Source organism: Dama dama, chromosome 23 (genome assembly GCF_033118175.1).
Source record: "Dama dama isolate Ldn47 chromosome 23, ASM3311817v1, whole genome shotgun sequence".
Taxonomy (NCBI): Eukaryota; Metazoa; Chordata; class Mammalia; order Artiodactyla; family Cervidae; genus Dama; species Dama dama.
Genome location: NC_083703.1, coordinates 38,425,509 through 38,453,084, shown reverse-complemented (window position 1 = coordinate 38,453,084; position 27,576 = coordinate 38,425,509). Strand labels below are relative to the sequence as shown.

The 27,576-nt window shown below is 43.0% G+C and overlaps 1 protein-coding gene and 1 pseudogene across 2 annotated transcripts in view; one reads left to right on the top strand and one right to left on the bottom strand.

Moving 5' to 3' along the window:
- BFSP1 (beaded filament structural protein 1) overlaps window positions 1–27,576 on the top strand; it is a 67,250-nt gene that overhangs the window by 2,547 nt on the left and 37,127 nt on the right. The gene's annotated exons all lie outside the window — the stretch shown is intronic.
- On the bottom strand, window positions 4–104 carry LOC133045297 (U6 spliceosomal RNA; annotated as a pseudogene).

Below are 27,576 nucleotides of genomic sequence, written 5' to 3'. Positions count from 1 at the left end.
AAAAAAAATATGGAATGCTTCATGAATTTGTGTGTCATCCTTGCGCAGGGGCCATGCTAATCTTCTCTGTATCGTTCCAATTTTAGTATATGTGTGCTGCCCAAGAGAGTAGGAGTGGGTCCTTCTTAAGTGATACAAATGAACTTACTTACAAAACAGAAAGAGACTCACAGACTTAGAAAATGAACTTATGGTTGCCAGGGGAAGGGATAGTTAGGGATTTTGGGATGGTCATGTACATACTGCTATATTTAAAATGGACAACCAGCAAAGACCTATTGTATAGCACAGGGAACTCTACCCAATGTGAAGATATGCCTGCCTGGATGGGTGCGGGGGTTGGGGGAGAACGGATACATGTATATGTATGGCGGAGTCCCTTCCCTGTTCGCTTGAAACTACCACAACATTCTTTTTTTTTGTTGTTGTTGTTTTTCACAACATTCTTAATTGGCTATATCCCAATACAAAATATTTTTTGGTGTTAAAAGATTAAAATAAAAAAAAAAAAGAGTGGGTCCTTCTTTAGTACCACAGCTCATCACTTCTCAAATCTTGATAAGCATCCAGACCACCTGAAGATAGTGTTAAAATGCAAGTTCAAGTGTTTAGAAGTGGGGTCTCATATGTCCCAGGTGATTCACATGGTACTGGTCCTCAGAAGATGCAAAGTGAGATCTGCTTTCAAATAATGCCATACCACTTGACAGATAGTGGGACCACCTGATAGTGACAGTCCTGCTACCCTTCTCTTATATTATTCCTGTGATTCATTTCATTTTTATATACTTATAGATAAGCATGTATATAATATATGCAAAAGCGTGTATAATTGAATACATTGTTGCTATTATTTCAGACAATCATTAGATCAATTAAGAATAAGAAAAATAAAACCTTTTATTTTCCCTTCACTTCTTTGATGTTCTTTTTTCATATAGATCCAAATTTCTGACCTCTATTATATTCCTTCTCTTTAAAGAATTTCTTTTAACATTTCTTTCAAGGCAGGTCTACTGGCAACAGATTCTCTTAAATTCTGTTAGTCCGAGAAAGTCTATTTCTTCTTCACTTTTTTCCTTTCTTCTTTGGTTGTGTCTCATGGCTTGCAGGATCTTAGTTCTCTGACCAGGGATTGAACCCAAACCCTCAGCAGTGAAAATGTATGGTGTCTTAACCGCTGGACTTCTAGGGAATCCCTTTTCTTTCCCTTTTGAAGGATAATTTTGCAAGGTACAGAATTTGAGGTTGGTGGGCTTTTTTCTCTCAACACTTTTACATATTTCCCTTTACCCTCTTCTTGCTTGAATGAGTTTTGTGGAAAAAGTAATTCTTATCTTTCTTCCTCTATAGATAAGATTTATCCTCCTGGCTTCTTTCAGTGTTTTTTTTTTTCTTTGTCTTCGATGTTCTGTAAGTTAAAATGCTAGACCTAGATATAGGTTTTTTGGTTTTTTTTTTTTTTTTTTGGTATTCATCCCACTTGGTGTTTTCTTAGCTTTCTGGGTCTGTGGTTTGGTGAAAATTCTCAGTCTCTATTGTTTCTTCTATTCCTCTTTTTCTTCTCCTCTGGTTTTCCCATTACCGGTATGTCACCTTTTGCTGTTGTCTCTCTGTCCTTGAATTTTCTGTTCTGTATTTTTCAGTCTTAGTTCTTTTTCCTTTTTGGTTTTCAGGATTTTGTTGCTATGTTCTCTAGCTCAACTATGTCCAGTTGGGTATTTCCCTAACCCAGAGGAGTTAGGCTTCAGTACAATCCTGATTGATTAGGCTCTGGTTAACTAGTTTACCCTGAGGGCAGGCCTTGTTAAGAAGTCAGAGTGGGACTTCCCTTGTGGTCCATTGGTTAGGAATCTATCTTCCAGTGCAGGGGACTTGGATTCGATCCCTGGTCAGGGAACTGGAATCCCACATGCTGCAAGGCAACTAGAGAGAAGCCCCTGCACTACATGCTGCAAATAAGACCCAATGCAGCCAAATAAATAAATATTTTAAAAAAGAAGAACAAAATGCTCTGGAGCAAGGGTCTGCTCCAACCTTGGGGATCTAATGCCTGATGATCTGAGGTGGAGCTGGTGTAATAATAATAGAAATAAAGTGCACGATAAATGTAGTGTGCTGAAGCATCCCCAAATCTCCCCAGTCCGTGGAAAAAAATTGCCTTCCACGAAACTGGTGCCCAAAAGGTTGGGGACTGCTGCTCTGAAGGATCTCAGTGTGGCTCCTTTCCCCATCCCCAGCTACAGGCAGGAGGGAATTTCTCTCTGGTATTTACTGTGGGAACCTGGTGGAGCTCTAGGAGGTAAACAGAGGGTGTGGGGGTCCCCCTGCGACTGAGTCTCTCTGGAGTTTTTCACTGTCAGACTCCAGCAACGTGTCCATCACGGTTCAGAGCTTCCCACCTGGCACTGGTTCCCACGGCAGTCTCCCCTTGTGAGTTTCTGATCTGGAAGCCACAGCTCCCTGTGTTTTCCTGTCTGACTCCAGTTTGAGGGTCAGCGGTTTGCCCTGAGTTCTCTCTCTTACGGATCCAGGGAGAGTAGTCTGTTCAGCTTCTGATTTGTGGTAAGGACAGAGTGGCAGCCTCCAAGCTCCTTAAGAGCAGAAGTAGATATGTGACATCTACCTCTGCCTTCTAAAGCAACTTCCCAGAAGTGCCAGGCGGGGCTTCTCCTTTTATCTCACCAACGAGAACTCAGTTGTATGGCTACAAGGGAGTCTGCAGGTGTGGTCTTTTCTTTGAGCAGCAGTGTGCTTGGCTAAGAAACGGGTTCCTTTCCTGAGGAAGAAGGGAACATGGCTATTGAGAGGTGACAGTGGTGATGGCCACAGGTAGAAACAATTGTTAGTCCTGTTCTACAGATGTGGTGAGGGGAGGAGATGGTCTTCAGGAGCCCAGAGGAGTAAGTCGTCTGCTTATTGTCATCAGGCCACATGACATCACTCACAGTGGTGCCAACAAGAGAACTGGGGACCCTTTGCTGCTTCCTAAATACCACAGCGGGTGGGGGATATACAAACCAAGGCAAATGGCATTCTGGGCATTCCTGTACAGTAGCCTAGTTCTGCGGGTCCAGGCAGCCCCAAGGGCCTATTTTAGAAAAGCACTAAATATATTTTAGTGTATTCATGGGAACAGGATAGTCCCATGGTAACACTATCAATTTCTCTGTTAATCCTTAAAGTCATATACTGCTATATAACATAAAATTTGAACACCTATAACATGTGTTTTTCAGGTGATAGTGTACTACTAGAGAAAATGGGGTAGAATGTCACACATTTATTCTGACCAGTGATGTTTCACCCCTCCTGGCCCATACATTCCCTTCAAGAGTCTCATGAAAAGTAAAAAGCAGTGTATCTGTAGTTATATTCTTTTCACTTCTGTTAGTCTGAACAAAGAAAATGGGCAACACTCAACTACCTCTGACTTACAAAAACAGGGCTTTCTTATGGTTCAGTCTAATACGCACCAACCAAGTAGGAGTCCTAGCAGCCCGGCCTTTTGAAAGGATGTTTGCACCATCCCATCTGTTTTCACCACCCGAATTTCTCATATGAAAATGAAGTGTTAAAAAATGAAAGTTTGAGTTTGGAGGCAAAACATTGCATTCACTGCAGGACGCCACTTTGCAATATTTTTCAGTTAGATTTGACAACTGGGATCCTACTCTTTGCCAGCTGTGGTCATGTTGCCACCAGGAACAAGAAGATGAATAAGTCATGGGCCCTGCCACAAGGAGATCACGAGTGCAAACAGATGGATGCCAAGATAAACTCCGCCCAGGATCTCTTGGGAATTCTCAAACTCCCACTGATGGGGCAGATCATAGTAGGGAGATGTTACTGGAGCTTAATGAGTGAGGCGTCTGGAGAGAGACGAAGAAAGCATTTGTTCCCAACATGATTTCTTACTGAGGTTGGGGAACATGAGTCCAGAGGGGACGCTCAGAGATTGATGTTTGGAAGGAAAGAACACCAAGCATTTTTACCAAAATGTTAGACTCCACAGACCAAGATACCGAGATTAGATATAAATGTGACTTTCCCCCCCCTCTGAGGGGCTGCTCTGCCGTGCTTCCTAGTTTTCCTTTCCTTTGGGGATGGGAGAAAGGATGCCAGATGATAATTGAGCCAAAGATACCCAGGTCTGCCCAATGAGGAGCTTGAAGCAGGCTCCATGACAGCTCCCACGTGGGAAACAGCCGAGGGACTGTGGTTGTGATGTGAAATTCGAGGGCCTTTTACTATAAGACACCGGTATTTCTGCCATCAGTCTCTCAATGAGGTATTTGATACCATTGTCACCAGCTCCAGCTGGTGTAACCTCTTGTACAATACCCCTCTCTGGGCCTCCTTGTCCTCACCTGCAAACTGAAGGTATTGACGAATTTAACTTCTTTAGCTCAAAAATGTGATGCCTGCACTAAACAGAAGATTCATTGAGCATCTGGTGCAGTATCAGCCATTTGTAGAGAATCCTGTTCTAGTGTTACTAAGGCAGGCCCTTGAATTTTGGTTGAGAAACTCTGGGCCTTGAGCTCTTGACACAGGGCCTATTTTTACAGCAAAATCAATAAGTTATTATAATTGTCCAGGTGGTGATCTCATGGGGTTCTCTCAAGCATCCACATCTGGGGGGAGGGAGCTGACTGGCACAAAGGGAGAAAAGAGCATTAATGTCACGTACTAATCCATGTCAGTGAGAGGCCGACATGTCACATCATACTGTCGTTTGTTTATTTTTATTTTTTTTGGTTAGTAAATTCAGGCTCAGTCATTGAGAGGTGGTACCCTGGCAAGGTTTTCCATGCTGGAGCTGGAAGGAATCACTTGCTCATTGGTATTTCTCGTGCTGTGAGCCAGTGAGTCACTTCCTGGCTTCAAACTTCAGCTTCCTCTGTTTCCCAGCCCCAGCCTGCCCCCCTTCTCTCCCGCCCATCTCTCCCCCACACTCCCCAGCCAGGGGTCTGAACTGGTGAGCAAGAAGGGTCCAGGCAGCAGGCCGCACACCTTAAATGGCTTTGACGTCTCAGAGAAGGACCCTCAATGCAGAAGAAAGTGTGTATGTGGTCTGGTAAATGCTGTGTTGGATTCCAGCATTTTTTTTTCCTTTTATTTTAAATAATTCTAGCAAAGAAGTACCCATAGAAGGTACAGCAGAGTTCGGGTTTATTTTATGACTCACGGAAATTTCTGAAATGATAAATATTGGCTCGGCAGGAGCCTTGACAGAAGAAACACTCAACCAAACCAGACTCTATGGTTACAAGAAACAAGAACAGTGTAGTCAACAAATAAACTCGGACTCCACTTCCAAGCTTTCAGAGAAAAAAAGAGTCAGCCCTCTTGTGAGGTGGCCTTCCTGGCCAGCCACGACCTCGTGTGTTTTTCCTGAGTCCAGAAACTGAGCTGTTGCGAGACCTTCCTGACTAGGAAGCCATTTCAAATACCTTTGGTTTTGTACTTTAGGCCGGACTTTTTCTGACTAATATAATGAAAATACTTTACCAACCATAAAAATTGATGTGGGTACAATTGGAAATATTTTCCTCTCAGAAAAAAAAGAAAAATATTTTCCTTCCTGAGTAAAAATTCCTCCATCTCTCAGCGTAGAATCAACAAAGCATTCTGGGAAGAATGTTGGAAATTCAGAATACCAATTTGTTTCAGGGAAAACTTAGAAAATCTGAGCCATAAATAATGGTTGGACTCCTCCTGAGTAGGATTTTCGTTTCTCGCGAAACAAAATCAGCATTATGTAACTTCTATCAGCTGATTTGATTTTCTAAAGTGTTAGTCCCTCAGTCATGTCCGACTCTGTGCGACCCTGTGGACTGAAGCCCACCAGGCTCCTCTGTCCATGGGATTCTTCAGGCAAGAACACTGGTGTGGGTAATAATTCCCTTCTCCATATTTTCTAAAGAAAGTATACAAATATTCATACCCAGTGCAAAGGCTGATGTCACAGCTTACCAAAACCTGGTAATAAGTAGCTAAAATCTTCCTTTCAGCTGCTTTTTCCTATGGGACCAAAGTAAGTTTATTAACAGAGCAGCTTTACTTACTAGTAGTATTCTTTAGGGAGGCTTCTCTGGTGGCTCAGTGGTAAAGAATCTGCCTGCAATGCCGGACATGCAGGAACCTCGGGTTCGATCCCTGGTTTGGGAAGATCCCCGGAGAAGAAAATGGCAACCCACTCCAGTATACTTGCCTGGGAAATCCCATGGACAGAGGAGCCTGGTGGGCTGCAGTCCATGGGGTCAGAAAGAGTCAGACACAATTTAGAGAATAAAAACAACAACAACAACAGTGTTATTCAGGACTGGCTTTCCACACACACACACTTTACTGTCTGCAGTCATCATAAATCCGTAATGAGGAGCTATGAAGAAATAAAGTGAAGCCATGTGGTGCTGCCAAAATTAAAAACAAAAAGCTCAGGCTACATTTCCATGCCTCAAAGAAAATGGACTAATGACTGTCAAGCCTGTGAGGGTCCTGAGCCAGGGACCAGGACGAGGCCACAGACCTGAAAAGACGTCTCTGTCCATCTTCGAGGTCAGCACTAAGGCTTCTTTGGAAAGAGGAGACCGTGGTCGGATTGATGCGGACCTGCAGGACTGAGAACCTGGAGCTCTTTGTAAGGGAGGTCAGAGGGCAGAGACATGATAAAGTGACTTTATCTGTGCTCTGGTAGGGAAGCCACTGACCAGCCTGGACCATGGCAAGAGGGCAACCAAACACTGCATCCAACTGCCCTTTGCCCCAGTGGCCAGGAAGCTTATCTCCAGTTTCCCGGAGGGAGGGAAACTGTGAGAACCAGGTTATCAGGCAGATGAGCCCTGGGCTGGGTATGGGGGCTAAAGATCTGGGGCTTTGCCTTCCGGAGGCCCAGCCCATTGCATTCTTTCTCCCTTTGCTTCTCCATCATCTTATATTAATAAGTGTTGTCACCTGCCGGGGGGAAGCTCTTTCCACCCTTGCGGCTGCGGCAGGAGTGCCTGTAGCTAGCCATAGTGATGCTGGCAGCACAGAGCCAGACCTTGTGGGAGCGAGGCAGTCTGATAAGAGCTTCCCTGGGTCATCTGCTGGCTGGGCCAAAGGTCAGTAAAAATAATTACAGGTCAGAAATCACCTTGTTGTATTTTTTTCCTGGTTGTTACAAAATGCAGGCTTACTTTCTTAGTTCTGAAAATGTATTAGAAAATGTTCCCCACTCATTGCCCCATTGCCTTAAGTCAGTCATTTTAGAAGGTGATTTAAAAAAAAAAAATTAATTATACAAATTACCTGGAGTAGTTTCTCTCATTAAAAAAAAAAAAAAAACAGGGAAATTTTCAACTTCTCTCTCCTGTAGTTCTTTGCCCCTTACCAAGATGAAACCCTCGCATTGGTTTGGAATGTAACTTCCAGTCTGTACACTTATACAACCACACACACACACACACACACGACTGATCTTTCATTAGCTTTGCATTCCTATGATTTTTCAAAACCATGACCAGCATCATATTCTATCATCCGCTAGTACCCCTGTACAGGGAAGACACCCCGATCCTTGCCTATCACTTCTCTCAGTTCTCAGCTAAGGTGTCACCTCCTCCAGGAGGCCTTCCCTGACTACCCTGTCTGAAGTTACCACACACACCCCTGCCTTCCTGTCCCCTTTCCTTTTTAATGTTTTTTTCCATTTTAATATTATTTAACTCTACAGAAAAAAACAAATTTTATATCCTCTTCTAAAATGGGGTAAACACCTCTGTGAGAGCTGGTTAATACTGACCTGATTGCCTGGGAGTCTCTCTAGTCACGTCCAAAAAATTATGTCCAAGGTCCATGTGAAGGGAAAGAGCTCTGGAGAGGCAGAAAAGACTCAGGTAAAAACCTTCAGAGGATTGTAGGGAAGTGGGTCCTGCTGCTTAAACAATGAGGTTGAGCTCTAAGCATCTACATTTCTTAACACACCTAAACCATTCACTGGGAGTGGTTTTACCCACTTTGGGGGCTTTTATAAATTCAGAGATAAAAATATATACATATAAAAAGAGTAGAGAGTACTGAAGGCTTCAGAGTAAGGCTAAAGGAGACCCAATATGGCTAAATAAGTTCCCGCAAAAATGTTGGGTCCACCCCTAAACCTGTGTGTGACAGGTAAAAATGCACAGCAAGAAGCCGCAGTTCCCTGTGTTTTCTTTTTCTCCATATTACCCACCAACATCTGACCCAGGGCAGGTTTCACCTGTTTATCTTCTTTACTTTCTGTTTCCCTCATTTGAATATAAGCTCCCCAAGAACAAGGATCATTATATATTTTTTCACTTCTGTCATCTCAGTGCCAGAAGAGTGTTAGCACTGTAGGTTGTGAAGAACACCTGTTGAATAAATAAATGAATCTGATTCCAGAGAGTCAGTGGGGAGACACTGCTGGTGTAGACCCTGCGAGAGGGCAGCAGGTGTCTTGTGAGCGTGGGCACCAGAGCACAAACCCAGGTCAGCAGATTGAGAGTGGGAAGGAATTGGGGTCCACCAAGCCAGCCCTAGTCTGCCTGCCTCTGCACCCCACTGCATTTGGTTAAGCTATTGTTGGGTGCCTGTTCCATGTGTCTGGATGCAAGAGCCCCAATAATTCAAAGATGTGAATTTGAAGAGGATATCTTCAAGAGGCTAAGAAGGAGTAAAGAAATGGGAAATCCAGAAGCACGTGGTATCTTGGACCTAAGAAAGAGTGGTTCATGGAAGCAATGTCCATGGACGGATGAATGGATAAAGAAGATGTGGCACAGATAGACAATGGAATACTACTCAGCCATGAAAAGAACGAAATAATACCATTTACAGCAAAACGAATGGACCTAGAAATTATCATACTGAGTGAAGACAAAGACAAATATCATGTGATATCACTTTTTTGTGGGATCTATTAAAAGGGTCCAAATGAACTTATCCACAAAGCAGAAATAGAGTTGCAGGTGTAGAGAACAAACAGGGTTACCAGGAGGTAAGGGGGGATAGATAAACTGGGAGATTGGATTGACATATACACACTACTGTATATACAATAGAAAACTAATAAGGACCTACTAAATAGCACAGGGAACTCTCCTCATACTCTGGAATGACCTAAAAAAGAGTAGATATATGTACATGTATCACTGATTCACTGTACTCTGTACCTGAAACTGTTAATAACACAACATTGTAAGTCAACTATAGTCCATTAAAAATTAAAAAAACACAACACTGTAAGTCAACTATACTCCATTAAAAATTTTAAAAAGTAAGGGCATGTGGTCCATACCCAAATGTTAGTGAGGAGACACAAGAAGGGAAAATGGGGTGTTGGACTAAGAGCGTCTTTTGTTGACTCCTATTAACCTGTGAAGTCAGTCTTGACCGTCTGTGATGGTTAACTTTATGCGTCTCTGAGGCTCGGCTGTGGTGCCCAGTTGCTTGTTCAATACTCATCAAGGTGTAGCTGTGAAGGTATTTTGTAGATATAACATATAATAAAATAATGTGGTTAACTTGTAATCAGTTGGCTCTGAATAAAGCAGATTACTGATTTGGATGGACCTCATCCAATCAGCAAAAGGCTGTAACATAAAAAACTGAGATTTCTGGAGAAGGAATTCGCCTCAAGGCTGTAACGGTAGCAACCCTTCCTGAATTGCCAGCCTACTGACCTGCCTTGATGGATTTCAAACTCAAGAATGCACTTCAACTCTTAGATGAATTGCCAGCCTTCCAGCCCTCACAATGGCATAAGCCAGTTCCTTAAAATAGATCCATCTCTCTCTCTCAATATATATATAGTATTAGTTCTGTTTCTCTGGAAAGCCCTGACTGACACAGCATCTGTTGAGAATATGTTCAGACATTTGTCCAATTATTTCCTTAGGCTGAATTCCTGTGAGTAGAATCTGCTAGGTCGAAATTCCTGAGCTATCTAAAGAAATATGAAGCATATTGTCAGTTTGCCATCTAGAACTGTTACATTCCTAGGAACAGTGTAAGGATGTCTGGATCTCTGGCCCCACTTCAGTGTTAGGTAGGTCTCGATGATATTTCTAACCTTCACCAATTTGTTGGGAGGTGCCACTTTCTCATTTTAAATTTGCAATATTTGATGAATAATGAGCTTGAACATCTTTTCATATTTTTGACCATGCACCTTCTTCCTTATACTTTAACATTCCATATCAAACTCTACTTATTTGCTTTAGAAACCTAGGCCATTATATATGATTTTCCTTTTCATTTGAAAATATCACAAATGGTCAGACTCTGTAACAGAAAAAACTCTCAATGCTTTTGATCTTCATCTACTTTTCTATTAGCTGTTTGTCCTTTTCGGTTGATTTGTAATCTTTACATAATACTTTGTCATTTATCTACTATGCAAACTTTCCCCCTGTTTTTGATTAGCCTCTAACATTGTTTTGGGGTTGTTGCTCTTAGGTTTTTTTGTTTGGGTGTTTTTTGGTGTTTTTGTAGCACAGAAGAGTATATTTTATGTGGCCAAATCATTGAATCTTTTTCTCTGAGGCAGTTATTTATTTTGGAAATGTCAGCCACTTTCCTCTTTTCACATGAAAAAGACACAAATGATCAGATTATGTAACATAAATTTCTCAATTTAGGAATGGAGTTCATAAGTGTTAATCACTCGAGTGTCTGAACCTTTTCCTGGATGCATGGGAAAGTTTTGGTTGTTTTTTTTAAGATTTTTTGATGTGGACCATTTTTAAAGTCTTTATTGAATTTCTTACAAAATTACTCCTGTTTCATGTTTTGGTTTTGGCTCCCCAAGGCATGTGGGATCCTAACTCTCTGAACAGGGATCGAACCCTCACCCCATGCATTGGAAGGCAAAGTCTTAACCACTAGACCACCAGGGAAGTCCTGGGAACTTAATATGTTATTTTTCCTAAAAACTTGAGTGGTTTCAGTTACTGGGGAAGCGTGTTATTGCAACTGTTAAAGCTTGGTGATTTGGGGGGAAAAGAGGGATTTTTTTTTTTTTTTCTTTTTCATGAAAACTTAGCTATTCCACAGCAATGTGAAAAAATATTAGCCACACTTTCTAGTTTCAGGTGATAGGTATTGAGGAAATGTTAAGCGATTCGAGGCAGAACTGGAGTTTAAACTCCACATATTATTCTTTTTTTTTTTTTTTTTTTTAGTTGGAGGCTAATTACTTCACAACATTTCAGTGGGTTTTGTCATACATTGATATGAATCAGCCATGGATTTACACGTCTTCCCCATCCCAGTCCCCGCTCCCACCTCCCTCTCCACCCGATTCCTCTCGAAACATCCCACCCTCGCCTTCTCCCACAGAGTTCAAAAGTCTGTTCTGTATTTCTGTGTCTCTTTTTCTGTTTTGCATATAGGGTTATCGTTACCATCTTTCTAAATTCCATATATATGTGTTAGTATGCTCTAATGTTCTTTGTCTTTCTGGCTTACTTCACTCTGTATAAGGGGCTCCAGCTTCATCCATCTCATTAGGACTGGTTCAAATGAATTCTTTTTAGTGGCTGAGTAATATTCCATGGTGTATATGTACCACAGCTTCCTTATCCATTCATCTGCTGATGGGCATCTAGGTTGCTTCCATGTCCTGGCTATTATAAACAGTGCTGCAATGAACATTGGGGTGCACGTGTCTCTTTCAGATCTGGTTTCCTCAGTGTGTATGCCCAAAAGTGGGATTGCTGGGTCATATGGCAGTTCTATTTCCAGTTTTTTAAGAAATCTCCACACTGTTTTCCATAGCGGCTGTACTAGTTTGCATTCCCACCAACAGTGTAAGAGGGTTCCCTTTTCTCCACACCCTCTCCAGCATTTATTGCTTGTAGACTTTTGGATAGCAGCCATCCTGACTGGCGTGTAATGATACCTCATTGTGGTTTTGATTTGCATTTCTCTAATAATGAGTGATGTTGAGCATCTTTTCATGCGTTTGTTAGCCATCTGTATGTCTTCTTTGGAGAAATGTCTGTTTAGTTCTTTGGCCCATTTTTTGATTGGGTCATTTATTTTTCTGGAATTGAGCTTCAGGAGTTGCTTGTATATTTTTGAGATTAATCCTTTGTCTGTTTCTTCATTTGCTATTATTTTCTCCCACTCTGAGGGCTGTCTTTTCACCTTACTTATAGTTTCCTTTGTAGTGCAAAAGCTTTTAAGTTTCATTAGGTCCCATTTGTTTAGTTTTGCTTTTATTTCCAATATTCTGGGAGGTGGGTCATAGAGGATCTTGCTCTGATTTATGTCGGAGAGTGTTTTGCCTATGTTCTCTTCTAGGAGTTTTATAGTTTCTGGTCTTACATTTAGATCTTTAATCCATTTTGAGTTTATTTTTGTGTATGGTGTTAGAAAGTGTTCTAGTTTCATTCTTTTACAAGTGGTTGACCAGTTTTCCCAGCACCACTTGTTAAAGAGGTTGTCTTTTTTCCATTGTGTATCCTTGCCTCCTTTGTCGAAGATAAGGTGTCCATAGGTTCGTGGATTTACACATATTATTCTTGATGCTACTTTGACTTGATGGAAACTTATATCTGTTTTTAAGTTACATAATTTATTTCCTATCTTAGTATCTCCATTAAAACCAGCAGAGAATGAACACAGTTGTTTTGTTGCATTATTATCACTATAGAGTCGACCCACTGAATATGTAGAGGAACTTCAGCTCCTTTAATGATCAGAAAACAAGGATGCGGATTCTAAAGGCTCTGCCAGGGCCCCTCCCCGCCGCCATGTCCCTGAACTTGTTCCTGTAAACCTGAAAGCTGCCCTCGGGAGCAGCCTTTAACCAGAGATAGGGAGTTGGTGGGTAAGAGCCCAGTCCCCTCACCCCTCGGTGGGGTATCTTTTTGGGGGTCCTGCTCAGTCTCCTGGAGAACACAGTCGCAGTCAGCTCCACTGTGGTCATTGTGGGAACATCCCCGTAACTTGCTGCCTTCTCTTTCTCCCTTCTTCAGAAGCATCTACTGGTGCCTCAGGACCCTCTCCCCAATACACTACACTTACCCCTCAATATACACGGGGGGTCAGTTCCAGGACCCCCTTCCCCAAACACTCAAGTCTCTATAAAATGGTGTCGTATTTGCATACAAGCTATGCACATTCTCGCTTACATTCTCTATCATCCCCAGATTACTTCTAATAGAATGCTATGTAAATAGTGGTAAATGCAATATAAATGCTGTGTAAGTAGTTGCCTGAACATGGACAAATTCAAGATTTGCTCTTCGGAACTTTCTGGAATTTTTTTTCATATGTATGTAAAATTTTTCTGTATAAATATATATAATTTTTCATGATATATGCTGCAAGGCTTGCAGGATCTTAGTTCCCCAACCAGGGATTGAGCCGGCCCCCAGCAATAGTGAAAACATGAAATCTTAACCACTTGGAGCACCAGGGAATTCCTTCCAATTTTTCCCCCAAATATTTTTAACTTGCGGTTGGTGGAGCCCACGGACGCAGAATGCCAATGATACTTGTATTTGAATCCTTGCCGCAGGGTCTGCTTTTGGGGGACTCCAAGCCAAGACAAATGCTTAAAGTAAGTCGACTACATGCGAAAGATAATGGCTAATATTTATTAAGAACTTAGCATTGTAAGCAAAAAAGGGCTTCCCTAGTGGGTCAGTGGTAAAGAATCTACCTGCAACACAGGAGATGCAGGTTCGATCCCTGGGTCAGGAAGATCTCCTGGAGGAGGAAATGGCAACTCACTCCCATATTCTTGCCTGGGGAATCCCATCAACAGAGAAGTCTGGCAGGCTGCAGTCCATGTGGGTTGCAAAGAGTTGGGCATGACTTAGCCAATAAACAGTAACAACAATTGTAAGCACATCTGTTAACCCTAACAACATCTTTTGGGAGCTAATATCATCTCCAGCTTAGGGAGGAAGCACGTGAGTATTCAGTCAGCTTTGGGACGGCATTTTGCTGATAGATGAGCTGATACAATTTTTGTTTTTACCCTCTCTAACCATCCAACTGAAATCTGAGTCACGGCAAGCTGCTTGTTTTTTCCCCCCCAACCACAACAATAACTTTTCTCCTGGTTTTTCTAAAACATAAGTCTGTTTTTTCAGCTAATCACCATTCCTGCTGTTTTTGTCGAAGCTAGCTACTGAGCTTACAATTTATCATATGATAAGGGTTTCCATTTATGCCCTAATAACCAACTGAATGGACCCAGGATGTTAGCTTGTTGTGTGAGGCGTGTTCATTATTGGTTTGAAAGACAACGTTTTTCAAAGGCTTTGGATGACCTTTATTTGAACTGAAATATTCTTCCAGCCACTGATCTTATTAACGTTTTTCTTTGTTTCAAGGCAAAATACTATGCTCTCTTCTCAGTCCTTCTGTTGGTCTTCAGAAAGAGTAAAACAAATGTTGTGTGTTTTCTAGAAAATGTTATCAAATTGTTTCCCAAGTTAGGTCATTGCAGCTGCAAAATTCTTGTTTGGGTAGAAAATCTGGCCAAAAACAACAGAGCCAATGGTCAGCCATTATTTCAGGGGAAAAAAAAATCCTGAGATTAGCTAAGGATCGCTATCTACCATTCCACTAAAATAGAGACTGATTCCTCCAGCTGGGCCTGCATTATTTTTGAGATAAATCTTTTTCTTCCTATATAGAGCTACACTTTAATTTACTGGCTGACTCCCTCAGTTTTTTAAATGGCCCCATAACATTTTGGAAGCTGTTTTAACTCTATAAGGCAATTTATTGTAAATTAATTTTCAGAAACTTCTTGAGCCAGCTTGACATGAAAACAAGCCATTTTCTCAGGCTATATACTCTAGTCTAATTGTTTTTTAAACTGAGCATTTCAAGTTAGGCTACCACTTTACATACTTGGGAAGACTGATTCTCTTCTTTGAGTTGGCAGAGCCTGAAGAAAGGACATTAAAAATTTCTCTCCATGAATTTCTGCCACTGGAGAGCTGGGTCTGTATTATTTCACAGGTAATGTGATGGAGTAAATGTTGAACACCTGATTTTCAAGGGGCATGTGCCCTGAGTGCCTTTATGGTGTTTGTCAGTTCCTGGGCATCATGGTCTGTGAGTGGGTTGGAAAAGAATTTCCAGACACAGAGTATTTCAGAATAGAGTTTATTAGAGCGAGAGATGCTGTCAGTACAGTGGGCTGGCTCAAGGGAGAGCCAACGACTTTCATGGGTTGGTAACCAATTTTTACAGCCTCAAGACAAAATTCCTGCTGGAAGGGTGGCATTAGGTGACTGGTTAAGATGCTACAGATGGGTAATAAGGTGGGTATTTTTACCTAAGATGGGATCAGGGAGCTGACTGATTTAGATGGGGAGGGACTCATGGCAACAGTTGCTATGGGGCTCAGTCAGTTCAGAGTTGACCTTGGTACAGGGCTCCATATCTATAGCCTTAGTACAAGGCTTTACACCTGTGACCTTGGTATAGGGTTCCACACTGTGGTGTAAACATTCCCATCTGGCTAATTTCAAGCTACTAATGAGGTGTCCCCCAGCTCCTCAAATTCCTGAAAACCTAACAGTTGAGTCTTACGAGCTCTTAAGAGGCAGCCTCAAATGCACACTTGGGACCACTAGCTTGTTAGCTCTGAGGTGCCCTGGAATTGGTCTTAGAGGTCCCTCAACTTCCTGGCAAAGTGGCATCTTCAGGTCCACTGTGTGTGTGTTACCCCTAAACTCAGGTTGCCTGGAAAAAAACAATGTGCCCTGGGAGGACTGCGACCCAAGTTAGGGTCATCGAGGACAGTCCAAGGCATGTTAGAGACCAGGGCAGCCGGCAGCTCTGTGGCTGGAGTTTAAACTGCCGTGTTCAGCAGAGACTGACCGCAGAACAAAATAAGCAACCGGAATGTGGCCTGGATGCCACCCTTGGTGATGGGTTTTGTTTCAGGTTTACATCTGAAAAGCCACAGCCTTGAAGGAGCCTGGGAAGTGTCTTCATTATGTATCACTTGAGGTCGTCTCTTCTTTTTTTCATCCTCTTAAAATAGAAAGCTCTTTTCCAAGGAATTAATTTTTCCTTTGAGTGTGTCTTGTAACTGAAGTCATTCTGCTGACTGGTGCACTGTTTTCTTCCACAATGAATGTATTTTTGTTTGTCCTTGTGTATTCTTCTAAAGATGAAAGTTTGAACAGAACCATCACAGGGGAGAGCCGCTACTAAATCTGACTTTGAAACAGCCCCATCAGCAGATGTGGGGTGAAAGGGCCAGGCCTCAGGTCCAGCTGTTGGTCAGAGCTTCATGCTTCAGCATTGAATTCCCAGCAATACTCAACTTTCCCATTTTAAGGTTTCAACATGAACCTCCCAACATTAAAAAAATGTGTCTTTCATGTCCAGTTTCTATCTAAGATTCATTTGCTCTTTAATTGATTTTTATCAGATACCTACTTTGAATCAGAAGCTTTACTAGTTGATGAATGAGATACCCATCAGGGTTCGTCTCTATCTAGCAGGAAATAATGGCACAAACAGTCTAGTTAGAGAGGATTTAATCAAGGGACAACTTCTAGAGTTCTGGGCAGGGTTAAGGGGTCAATCCACTAAGCGTGGTGAGGGGCCCAGGAACTGGCAGGAACAGGTGGGGGTCATGCTTGGAGAAGAGGGAGGTAGGAAAGGGGTCTCCCTGACCTCCCGCTGGTGACTCCTTGTTTGCCAAACTGCACAGGAAATCAGAGGACATGGAAGACAGGCGATGCAACCCCGGAGGCCCAACCCTTTAGGTTTAGAGCAGCCTGGAGAAGCATGGAAGGTGGGTCTCTGGGACAATCCTCTGGCGGTGATGGCCTTTGGAGAATGAAGAGCATTGATACCATTGGCTCCGCCCTCAAAGAGCTGCTGGTTGCCAGGATGGCGGAGAGAGAGGTGGAGCCTTAGCCAGAAGGTATTTCGGCTCAGTCATGGGGGCTCAGGTGTGAAGACCTGTCTTGACATCCATGTTCATGAATTAATACACATGAGCTGAGGTGTAAGAGATGCAAAGGAACATATTGGTATCCAAACCAAGGGATGTAGACAACTGAAGAAAGGATGGTATCTATAGGGTGAGAAGGAAAGCCAGATGACACAAGTTTGAAATTAATGAAGCGGTGGGAGTCAGCCGAAATCAACCGGGAGCAGGAAGCAGAGGGTGGAGCAGCAGGAACACCCACATCACTCAGAGCTTCATCCAAATGAACCAACAAGTCACATGGTTGCAATCTGTCTCTGGATTTGGGCCAAACCTATTGTAAAAGAGAACAGACCTGACTCCATATTGGATCAATTCCTTCATCTCTAAGCTTTGTGCTCTACTGTTTGGGCTGTCTTGTGGGCTCTGCACTTTTGGTGAAAGAATATTGCCTGTAGACTGGAATACACCCAATAGCCCATTCTCAAGACTCTGATCTTCCAATGTATAACATTTTCCCATTCACATAGAGGATACGATCTTAAACCCTTTACTGGGGCTGAAGAGTACAAGAGAGCCTTTGAAACAATAAAAACAAAGTTAATCTCAGCCCACGCTTTTGGACTACCACATCTGAAGAAAATTTTCAAGTTATGTGTCTGTGAAAGACAAGGCATAAGTCTTGGGTGTTAGTTCAGGTTCTGGGAAACATCCCTCAGCCTGTCACCTACTTCTCAAAGCAGCTAGATCATACTGGTAAGGGGTGGTCCCTTTGCCTTCAAGCTGTAGTTGCTACTTGTTACAGACTTCAGGAAGCTGAGAAATTTACCCTGGGGCAGCCCCTCACTATGCACAGTCCCTCACCATGTCCTTTGTTTACTGAAATGAAAAGGGGGCTATTGGCTGACCTCCGGGAGAATGGGAAAGTACCAAGCCGTTCACTTTAGACAATCCCAGTGTAAGACGGCAGGTCTCTTCAGCCCTGAATTCAGCCACGTTGCTCCCGGTGGGAGCTACACAACCCCCAGGGCGTCACTGCCCACACAACACGGAGCTGGTGTCCTCTAGCAGACCGGACTTAATGGACCAACTCTGGGCTGAGCCAGATTTGGAGGTGTTCACTGGTGGGAGCAGCTTCGCGGACCAGGCAGGTGATGCGCTGGGTACGTAGAAATACCCCAGAGAGGAGTGTTGAGGGGAAACCTGGCCCCGGGGAGCTCAGCCCAGAAGGCAGATATCATTACTCTAACAAGAACAGTCTCTGCTGCTGAAGGGAAGTGGGTGAACATATATATGGACCCTCGCTCTGCATTCTTTGCAGTATATGTACATGGGGCAATCTGGAAAGAGAGGGGCTTCCTTACTTCAAATACTAAGGACACAAATCACACTGCTGAAATCCTGTCACTGTCAGAGGCAGCCCATAAGCCCTCACAAGTGGCTGTAATGCCCCTCCCAGGACACCAAAGAGGTGAAATTCATACAATAAAAGGCAAGCAGTTAGCTGACTGTGCTGCAAAGAAGGCAGTCATCACGCCGTGAGAGGGTCACGTCTTCCTCAGCTCTGTCTGTCAAAATCCCAGCCAGTGTAGTCAGAAAAGGACAAGGGAGGGCTTGAAGAAAGGGATTCATTCTTGATCACACCTCGCCAGGCTGGAAAGACAGTGCAGAAGGAATCGTTTTGATCCCTGAGGCTTGGATACTCTCCGGAGGCACTTTCATAATAAAACCCATGACAGGAGAGATGCCACCTTACCAAGGATTCCAAAGTATATAATGGACCCTAATCTGCAAAGGACCTTCCAGCGAGTCACTCAGAATTGCGTGATTTGTGCTAAAAAATAATCCAAAGCCTGCTCTAGACACCCCCTCATCCCCCGGGAACTCAGTCCTAGAGAGGAACCTGCCCCACTGAGGACTGGCAGGCAGAGGGGCTGCGGAAAGCTTCAGATGCTTCTTAGTGTTTGTGGACACTTTTGCAGGATGGATGAAAGCATATTTCACCTGGACAAAGAAACTCTGAGGTAGTTAAAGTTCTCCTTAGGGGAACTGTTCCCCAATGTGGAGGACTAACAACCCTTAAAGTGATAAGGAGCCCACTTTGTCTCCAGTATAACCAATGACTAAAGCACTGGATTTTGATTGAAACTACATTCATCCTGGAGACCACAATCAACAGGAAAAATGGAGAAAATGAATCATATATTTAAATAGAACATTGCTGGGACTTCCCTAGTGGTCCAGTGGTTAAGACACTGTGAGGCCACTGGAGGGGGGTATGGGTTCCACCCCTGGTTGGGGGAACTAAACGTCCCACAGGCCGTGGGTGCGGCCAAAAAATTAAAAGTTTACAAGAGTAATAAATAAAGATATAGAAATAACTTGAAATAACATCCCTCCCAATTTCAGATCAAAGGTAAGTTGGTACACTTTGGAAGATAAAAACATCTTCTCTTGTGAAATAGCTCAATCAATTCCTCTTGTTATCCGTAAGAAAGCAGTATGGACCCATAGAAACAATGGGTACACCAGATGTAGGCTTGAATCTGTGACAGTATTCCTAATAGAAATGCCTTCATGGATGTTTGTGTCTAATTCCTTGGGATCCATTTCCTAAGTGGTGCGAATCAGGGTCTGGAACAGCTTCCTTTTAGGGCAAAGTGAGCATGCCATTTGGGCAACTGTGGCTTGATGATACATCAAACCACTGGACAATCTATTCCTCGAAGAGAAGAGGGTGGTTCAGATGTACCCTGACCCAACTTGAATGTGGCAGTAGGTCCATTTAATGATATCTTGAAGAGAAGTACAGAGCAAAAATATGAACAGCATGGGTGGATTGAAATCCACAAGAAATTATAACTGTGAAAGAGACATCTCCAAACTTGGTCCTGAGAATGCTGCCTGTTGGGACAATGAGTCATTGCTGCATCCCTGGGGTCAAGGACACAGCCACTTCTCACGCATAACCAGAGTGATGACGCATAAGTAGGTATGACAATGTCTCAACCATGTTCCATGGTTGTGCCCCATCGTCTGGTGCTCAGGGAATGTGAGCTTAGGTATATTTCAAAACCCCTTTGTCATTCGTGTGTTAAACTCCTACCGTGAAATCCCAGTGAATCAAACCATGATACCACCTGGTGAATCAAAGGAGCATTTTTGCATTTTCTTGCTATCATTATGAAGCATCTACTCTCAGCACACATTTTCCAGAGGTGTTTGGGACTTTGGAGGGCAGCTTTTTCTCTCTCTCTCTCTTTTTTTTTATGATTTCAAACTTATAGAAAAGTTGCAGGAATCGTACAGGGTACTCCTACTATACCCTTTACCTAAATCCACCAATTATTTACATTTCTCTCCATTTGTTTTACTATTCTATTTATTGATTTATATGCTTGTATCATATATTGTGCTTAGTCGCTTAGTCACATCCGACTCTTTGTGACCTCATGGTGGCCAGGCTCCTCCGTCCATGAGGATTCTCCAGACAAGAATACTGGAGTGGGTTGCCATGCCCTCCTGTATGGTATATACATGTATATATTATTTGTTTTCTGAAACACTGCCAGTAAGTTAGATATTGTGCCTAATTATTCCTTAAACCAGCATGTATTTACTGAGAACAAGGTCCTTTTCTCATATGCCATTGAATGATTGTCAAAATTAGGCATTTTAACACATAATATTACTATCTAATCCATTTTTCCATACTTGAATTCCATCAAGCATCACAGTAATGTTTTCATGGTAGCATTTTTGTTTTTTCTGGTCTAGAATCCCATTCAAGTTCATGCACTGAATCTAGTTGTCATACTTTTTTGGTCCCATCAGTCCAAAAGCACAAGGAATACACCTGTCCGCACACTGGATATTTGCTTCGGTGTCTGTACTGAACCCGAAGGAAAGCAGGTAGATGCTTAGTGCTCCTGGCTTTGACAGTGAGAGAACCTGTGGCTTCACTTTCCGGAAAGCCTGTAGCATCCACAGTGTGTGTGCTGTTGGAGAGAAAGCCTTGCTTTTGAGTGTCTTTCTCCCTCCGTTGTCACCCTTCATGGTGACACATCACTTATATGGCAGCCAAGCTTGCTCTACAGCTGATAGGGAGGCCAGTCTAGGGAGCAGGGCCTGGGAGTCAGAGGTTTGCCCTTTCACTCTGGGGTTGTCGGCCACTTTACTCAGTAAAAGCCTCTCCTGCAGGACCTGTTGTTCCAGTTTGGTGGCAAGGCTTCGAGCTGTGCATCTGTGCACCCAGCCTCCCCCCACCCCCACCTACTGCTGACTGCAATTGCCCTAGGGGCCAGGAGGCAGGTGTACACTCTCAGGGCAGCGTGGCCCTCTTGTGGCACACATCTGTATGTCCTGGGAAAGGATAGACTATCAAAGGAGACCATACAAAATCAGAATGCTCCCGCAGCCTCTTAGACTGTCAGGGCTGCCATAACAAAGTCCATTCATTTTGTTGAATGGACTCCAACAATAGAAATTCATTTTCTCACAGTTCTTCAGGTTAGAAGTCTGGGATCAAGGTGTCAGCAGGGTGGTTTCTTCTGAGGCCTCTTTCCTTGGCTTGTAGATGGCTGTTTTTTTCCTTGTGTCTTCACGAAGTGTTCCCCCTCTGTTCCTGTCTGGGCTTCCTAGGTGGCTCAGTTGGTACAGAATCTGCCTGCAACGTGGGAGACCTGGGTTCAATCGCTGGCTTGGGAAGATGCCCTGGAGAAGGGGATGGCTGCCCACTCCAGTATTCTGGCCTGGAGAATTCCATGGACTGTATAGTTCATGGGGTCACAGAGTCAGACACCACTGAGCGACTTTCACTTTTCCTGTTTGTGTCCTAATCTCTTCTTATCAGGACACAAGTCATATTTCATCAGGGCCCACCCACGTGACCTCATTTCCCCCGAGTTACCTCTTCAAAGGCCCTGTCTCCAAAATACAGTCACATTCTGAGGAACCAGAGGGTGAGGACTTCAACATATGAATTTTAGATGACACAAGTCAGCCCATAACAAGCAGGAAGCTCATAGAGACACCTTAACCCATCAATTCAGAAAATGGGTTAATGGAATCATTTAAGGCCACACAACTATCGGACAGCAGTTGATATGTTTATAAAAAGTTTATAAACTTTTTATACCCTTTATGTTTATAAAAAGTCCAGAGCAAACTCAGAATGTATCTTAACTGAACCGGAAGGTTTAAAACTCTATAGAGTATGAAACTGACTAAAAGACAAACCATCTCTGCCTAGTTTTTGTACTTGTTCAGTGGATAAACATGTTAATCAAAATTTTTTAAAATATCATGTATTGAAGCAAGTTAAAATGGCAATAAAAAGATGTGATGAACATAAAGCCTGGTAGATTAATTTCTAATTATATATATATTTTATATGACCGAAATCACCACGCATGGCTTTTTGTTTTATCTGCTCCTGTTCTTGTTTGTTATAAACATTTTACTGATGTCATCACATATTCCACATGATTAAAACTGGTCAATGGTTACAGACCATTTTCTCCTATTGTTCTTGCACAGTTGACTAAACTATGTCTCTGTCCCCCTCCCTCTCTTTGGTTTCTTCGTAGCTACACAGCTATAGAGTGAAGCAAAGGAATCTTTTATAGATGTCTACATTGCAAAGTGCTTCATGTATAAGGTGATCACAGTTTTCACAAACTATTAAGAATAGTAACTAATTAGTTCTATTATTACTATTACTAATAGTTATCAGATTACTATTGTTACTATCATGCCCCACTTCCTTTCTCTTTTCATACATTTGATTAATTAATTAGGCTGTGCTGGGTCTTAGCTGCGGTGTATGTGAGTTTTAGTTGTGGCATGTGAACTCTTAGTTGCAGGATATGGGATCTAGTTCCTGGACCAAGGATGGAACCCGGGCCCTCTCCATTGGGAGCTCTGAGTCTCAGATATTGGACTTCCATGGAAGTCTGTCTATATGTGTCAATATTTATGTGTACATTTATACAAGTAATTTTTAAACCATCATTTGAGGGTAAGTTGCACACATCATGCATTTTACCCCCAAATAGTTCAGAGGATATTTTCTAAGAATACAGACATTATTTTACTTGACTGTGGAGTAGTCATAAACTTCAGTAAATTCAGTATTGGTTCAGCTCTAGTCTATTGTCCATCTTCCAGTTTTGCCAGTGGATCTAGAGGTGATCCTACAGTGTCTTCTCTCCTCATACAGGATCCAGTCTAGGGTCACTACTGCATTTGGATGTCACATCTCCTTTAACCTGGAACTTTTCCATGTCTCTCTTCATCTTTTATGATATTAACATTTTAAAAAATATTGTTCCTGTCTATTTTTATTAATAACGTTTCTTATTTGGGGTTTGTCTGGATGTTTTTATATGATTAGCTTTAGGCATTGGAAGGACTGATGCTGAAGCTGAAGCTCCAATACCTTGGCTGCCTGATGCGAAGAACCGACACATTGGAAAAGACCCTGATGCTGGGAAAGATTGAAGGCAGGAGGAGAGGGGGACGACAGAGGATGAGATAGTTGGATGGCATCACTGACGTGATGGACATGAGTTTGAATAGGCTCCGGGAGTTGGTGATGGACAGGGAAGACTGGCGTGCTGCAGTCCATGGGGTTGTAAAGAGTCGGACACAACTGAGTGGCTGAACTGAAACTGATGCACTCGAGGCTGGGATGAGATGCTGTGTCCTTCTCAGACAAACTGCAATACTCTTGGGAGTGAAAGAGGGAGCCACCTATACTCACACTGTGATAAAGGGGGTAAACGTGGATGGTCTCAGGTGAACTGGGATGCATGGTGACTCTCGTCCTGTAAGTGACTATTCCCATTTACCAGTGCCCATACTGGGGCCAGATGGGTTTGCTGGCTGAGCTCCTACCACCCACAGCTGTTTCATCTGGCCACCGTCCTGCCCTTGGCTATGCCCAGCCACCTTGAACTCAAGACATCTCTTGTTCAATTTTACCTGGAATAACTTTCAGGTCTCCTGTCATGATGAAGATTGGTTGGTTGCCTGTGTGCAGGACAGAGGAGATCTGAAATTCTAACTGCTCCTGTGCAGACTCTCAGGCAACCCTCTTGTGTTTCAGCTCTACTGTGACAGAGATGAACAAACCTGACTCCTTGGGTCTGTTCCTCTAGCTCTAACCATTGTGCCCTGTTGCTTGTGCTAACTTCTCCGGGGTCTGCACCTTCTGTCAAAGCATGCTGCCTATGAATATACTTGACAGCCCTTTCTCAGAGCTCTGACCTTTAAAGGGGTAACCCTTTTCCATTTGTATAGAGATAAAAAGTTGCAGAATAGAGACTAACACTTGTCTTATTGGAGGTTTATAGGAACATTGTGACCAGACGTACCTGGACAGCTGCTAGAACAAAGGATTCCTGCACCAAGAAGTCTGCAACAACCAGCCACCCCCACTCCCTTCTTAGTATAAAAGAGGCCTGAATTCTAACTCAAAGAAGATGGTTCTTTGGGACACAAGTCCACCATCTTCTCAGTCTGCTGGCTTTCCAAATAAAGTCTCTGTTCCTTGCCCTGACAACTCATCTCTCCAGTTATTGACCTGTCATGTGGCAAGGAGCACAAGCTTGGACTGGCCAACACTACGCTTCACCTCCATCTTCTCCTGTATCTGCTACATGTAATTCCTAAGATTTTCTGAGATCCTCTTGTGCAAACCAGCTTTCTTCTCCCACCCCCCGAGACAGCTGGGTTTTAGCTTTCTCCACAGCGCCACATCAGTCTCCAGGAATCTGTCCCTGGTTAGCCTTCTGAAAATCTGTTGACGGAACTTGTCCACTGTCATCTTTTCTTCCTTATTTTTGTGAAATTTTAATCTCAAAAGATTCCTTGCTGCCATTTTTGATGGGGCTTGGTGAAAGGAATGGGGGTAAGGCCCATGTTCCATGGTCACTCATGCGGAGCCTTTGAACTTTCCTTTGTGGGACTCCTCTTGCCACACCTGCCACGGTTTAGCTACAAGTTCAGGGAACTCAGGGTGCACACCTCATTTATGCTATTTCATCTGGAATTCTACGTTGCCTACCCGCCCACCCACCGCTCACTGCTGCTGCCCTGATGCAACCACAGCGCTTTGTTACCATCTCTGTTTTTGACCTTATCCCAGATTTCCTTGTATCTTCATTTGTTAAGTTGGAATTTGTCTCCTTCCCCTTAAGGGTAAGGACTTGACCTTGTCCAATATTTAACTCTTCCAGATGATGCTTTGTGAGTAGATATTTTCTAAGTGTTTGTTCCACTGGGTTAAACAGAAATAATATTTTTTCTGTTGTTATGTTTCTGGAAGTTTGTATTTTCCCCAAAGGGCTCTCCATGGGTGACAGACTGGGTGGCTGGTCCCAACGCTTCATTCCACTGTAATAGAGGTACACACCACACCCTTGACGTGGTCTTGGGTGGGCCATGTCTCTTCCTTGGCTCTTGACTGTGTCTGGGTACTTTGCTTTGTCTAATATTCATTTATTTATTGATTTTTGGCTGTGCTGGGTCTTTGTTGCTGTGAGGGCTTTCTCTAGTTGTGATGAGCAGGGGCTGCTCTTCTTTGATGGCTTCTCATTGTTGTGGAGCACGCGCTCTTGGGCATGTGGGCTTCAGTAGTTGCAGCACGTGGGCTCAGTAGCTGTGGCTTCCGGTCTCTAGAGCACAGGCTCAGTAGTCATGGGACATGGGCTTGGATGCTCCGATACATGTGGGATCTTCCCAGGCCAGGGATCAAACCGGTGTCCACTGCCTTGACAGGCAGATTCTTTAACACTGAGCCACCAGGAAAACCTTTCATTTATTTTTATTTGTTTATTTGACTTGGGCCGGGTCTTACTTGCGGCATGCGAACCCTTAGTTGTGGTGAAGGAGGAAACAGAACAGGCTCTATCTTGAAAGCAGGACTCCATCGTGGGCCGGACTGTGGACTTTGAGCTATATGCCCAGTATCTATGGAAACGACATACCAACTGGAAAACCAGGCCCCCAGAAGGAAGAGCCCCAGAGCTCTCCATCGCTAAAAGAATCCCCTAATTATCTGTGTAACCGAATAGAATCATACATTCTATTATGCTTATTGGGGTATGACCACAGGCCTGCTGATAATTGTCCACTGTTAACTACTTGGGCTTAAGGCATATGAATCACGGGTTAACTTTGATTGTCAGGGAATTTGGGGAGGTAGGTTTGTGCACGGTACACTTAGGGTATATAAGGTTTTCACAAAAACTGGTGGGGGTCCTTTCTAAGAGGAGACTCTGCCTTGGGTCCGCCAGTGTAATAAATTGCACTCTACTATCTGCATTGTCCTTCTGAGTTAGTTTCCTGGAACGTGTGGCTACAACAGGGGCACACGGGATCTAGTTTCCTGTTCAGCTCAGTTCAGCCGATCAGTCGTGTCCGACTCTTTGCAACACCATGGACTGTAGCACGCTAGGCCTCCCTGTCCATCACCAACTCCTGGAGCTTGCTCAAACTCATGTCCATCGAGTTGGTGATGCCATCCAACCATCTCATCCTCTGTCATCCCTTTCTTCTCCTGCCTTCAATCTGACCAGGGGTCAAACCTGGGCCCCCTGCATTGGGAGTACAGAGCTTGGCCACTAGACCATCAGGAAAGTCCCCCTGTGCTTTGGTTTCACTAAAAGGATGTTAGTGGACCCAAAGCCAACAAAGGCTTGGAGTGGTCTGGATGGACTCGTTCCTGTCCTTCTGTCACTGTGAGTTCCAGGAAGAGCAGTTCCATTGGGAGCACAGCTGCCTGGGTGGATCAGAAGACCTGAAGCTTGCACAAAAGCCCTGCAGCTGACCTGCAAACTAAATATTGGACAAAAAATGACTTTTTGTCTGCTACTTAGTTTGGGGGGTCATTGTGTTTTGTTGAAATACCTGACTGACACATGATGTCAAAGGGAAGGAATGATTTTTTTTAATAAATCATTCTTGTTCTACGTTGGTTTCACTCTCTAGGAAGCTTGAAACCAATTTGCTATGGCATCAGCATGGTATGTGTGTGCCATACTATATAAAATATTAATAAGCTTGGTTCTCCTTGATTTGATCATAAAATCTATTTTTAAATGACTTAACACAAGAAATTAGAATAACTACACTACCAGCACAACTTTGGTCCTTACATAGATATATCCCAGACTGAATCCATGTCTTAGTCTTTTTGGAGAAAAAATAAATTCCGAGAAACCCAACAAAGATCTGTGTAATTTTCTTCATCTTTGTTAACTATGACTTTAATTTGTAGTATACTATGTGCAATCAACAGAGTTGTTAATTTTATGGTACTGCTAATCTTTTTATGAAAGCAGGCTTTTGATAATGATTTTTAAAATTGGAGATAGGACAAAATATTTCTATCTAGGAACAGTCTCATCAAATGCTATTCATTTCTTTCAACACCCACAATTCACTTTTAAATTTGTCAAAGCCTAGCTTTATTATTTCCAGAATATAAATTAAAATGAAACAAAGTGACACAAATTCCTTTATATATCTAATTTAGAGTTGGCCAATTTATCAAATCTTTAGGCTGTAAGAAGTTTTTCTTTGGTTGGAAGAATCTATTATGCCAATGTCCTGATGGAGCTTGGCTTGCATCTCCTACTCCAGAA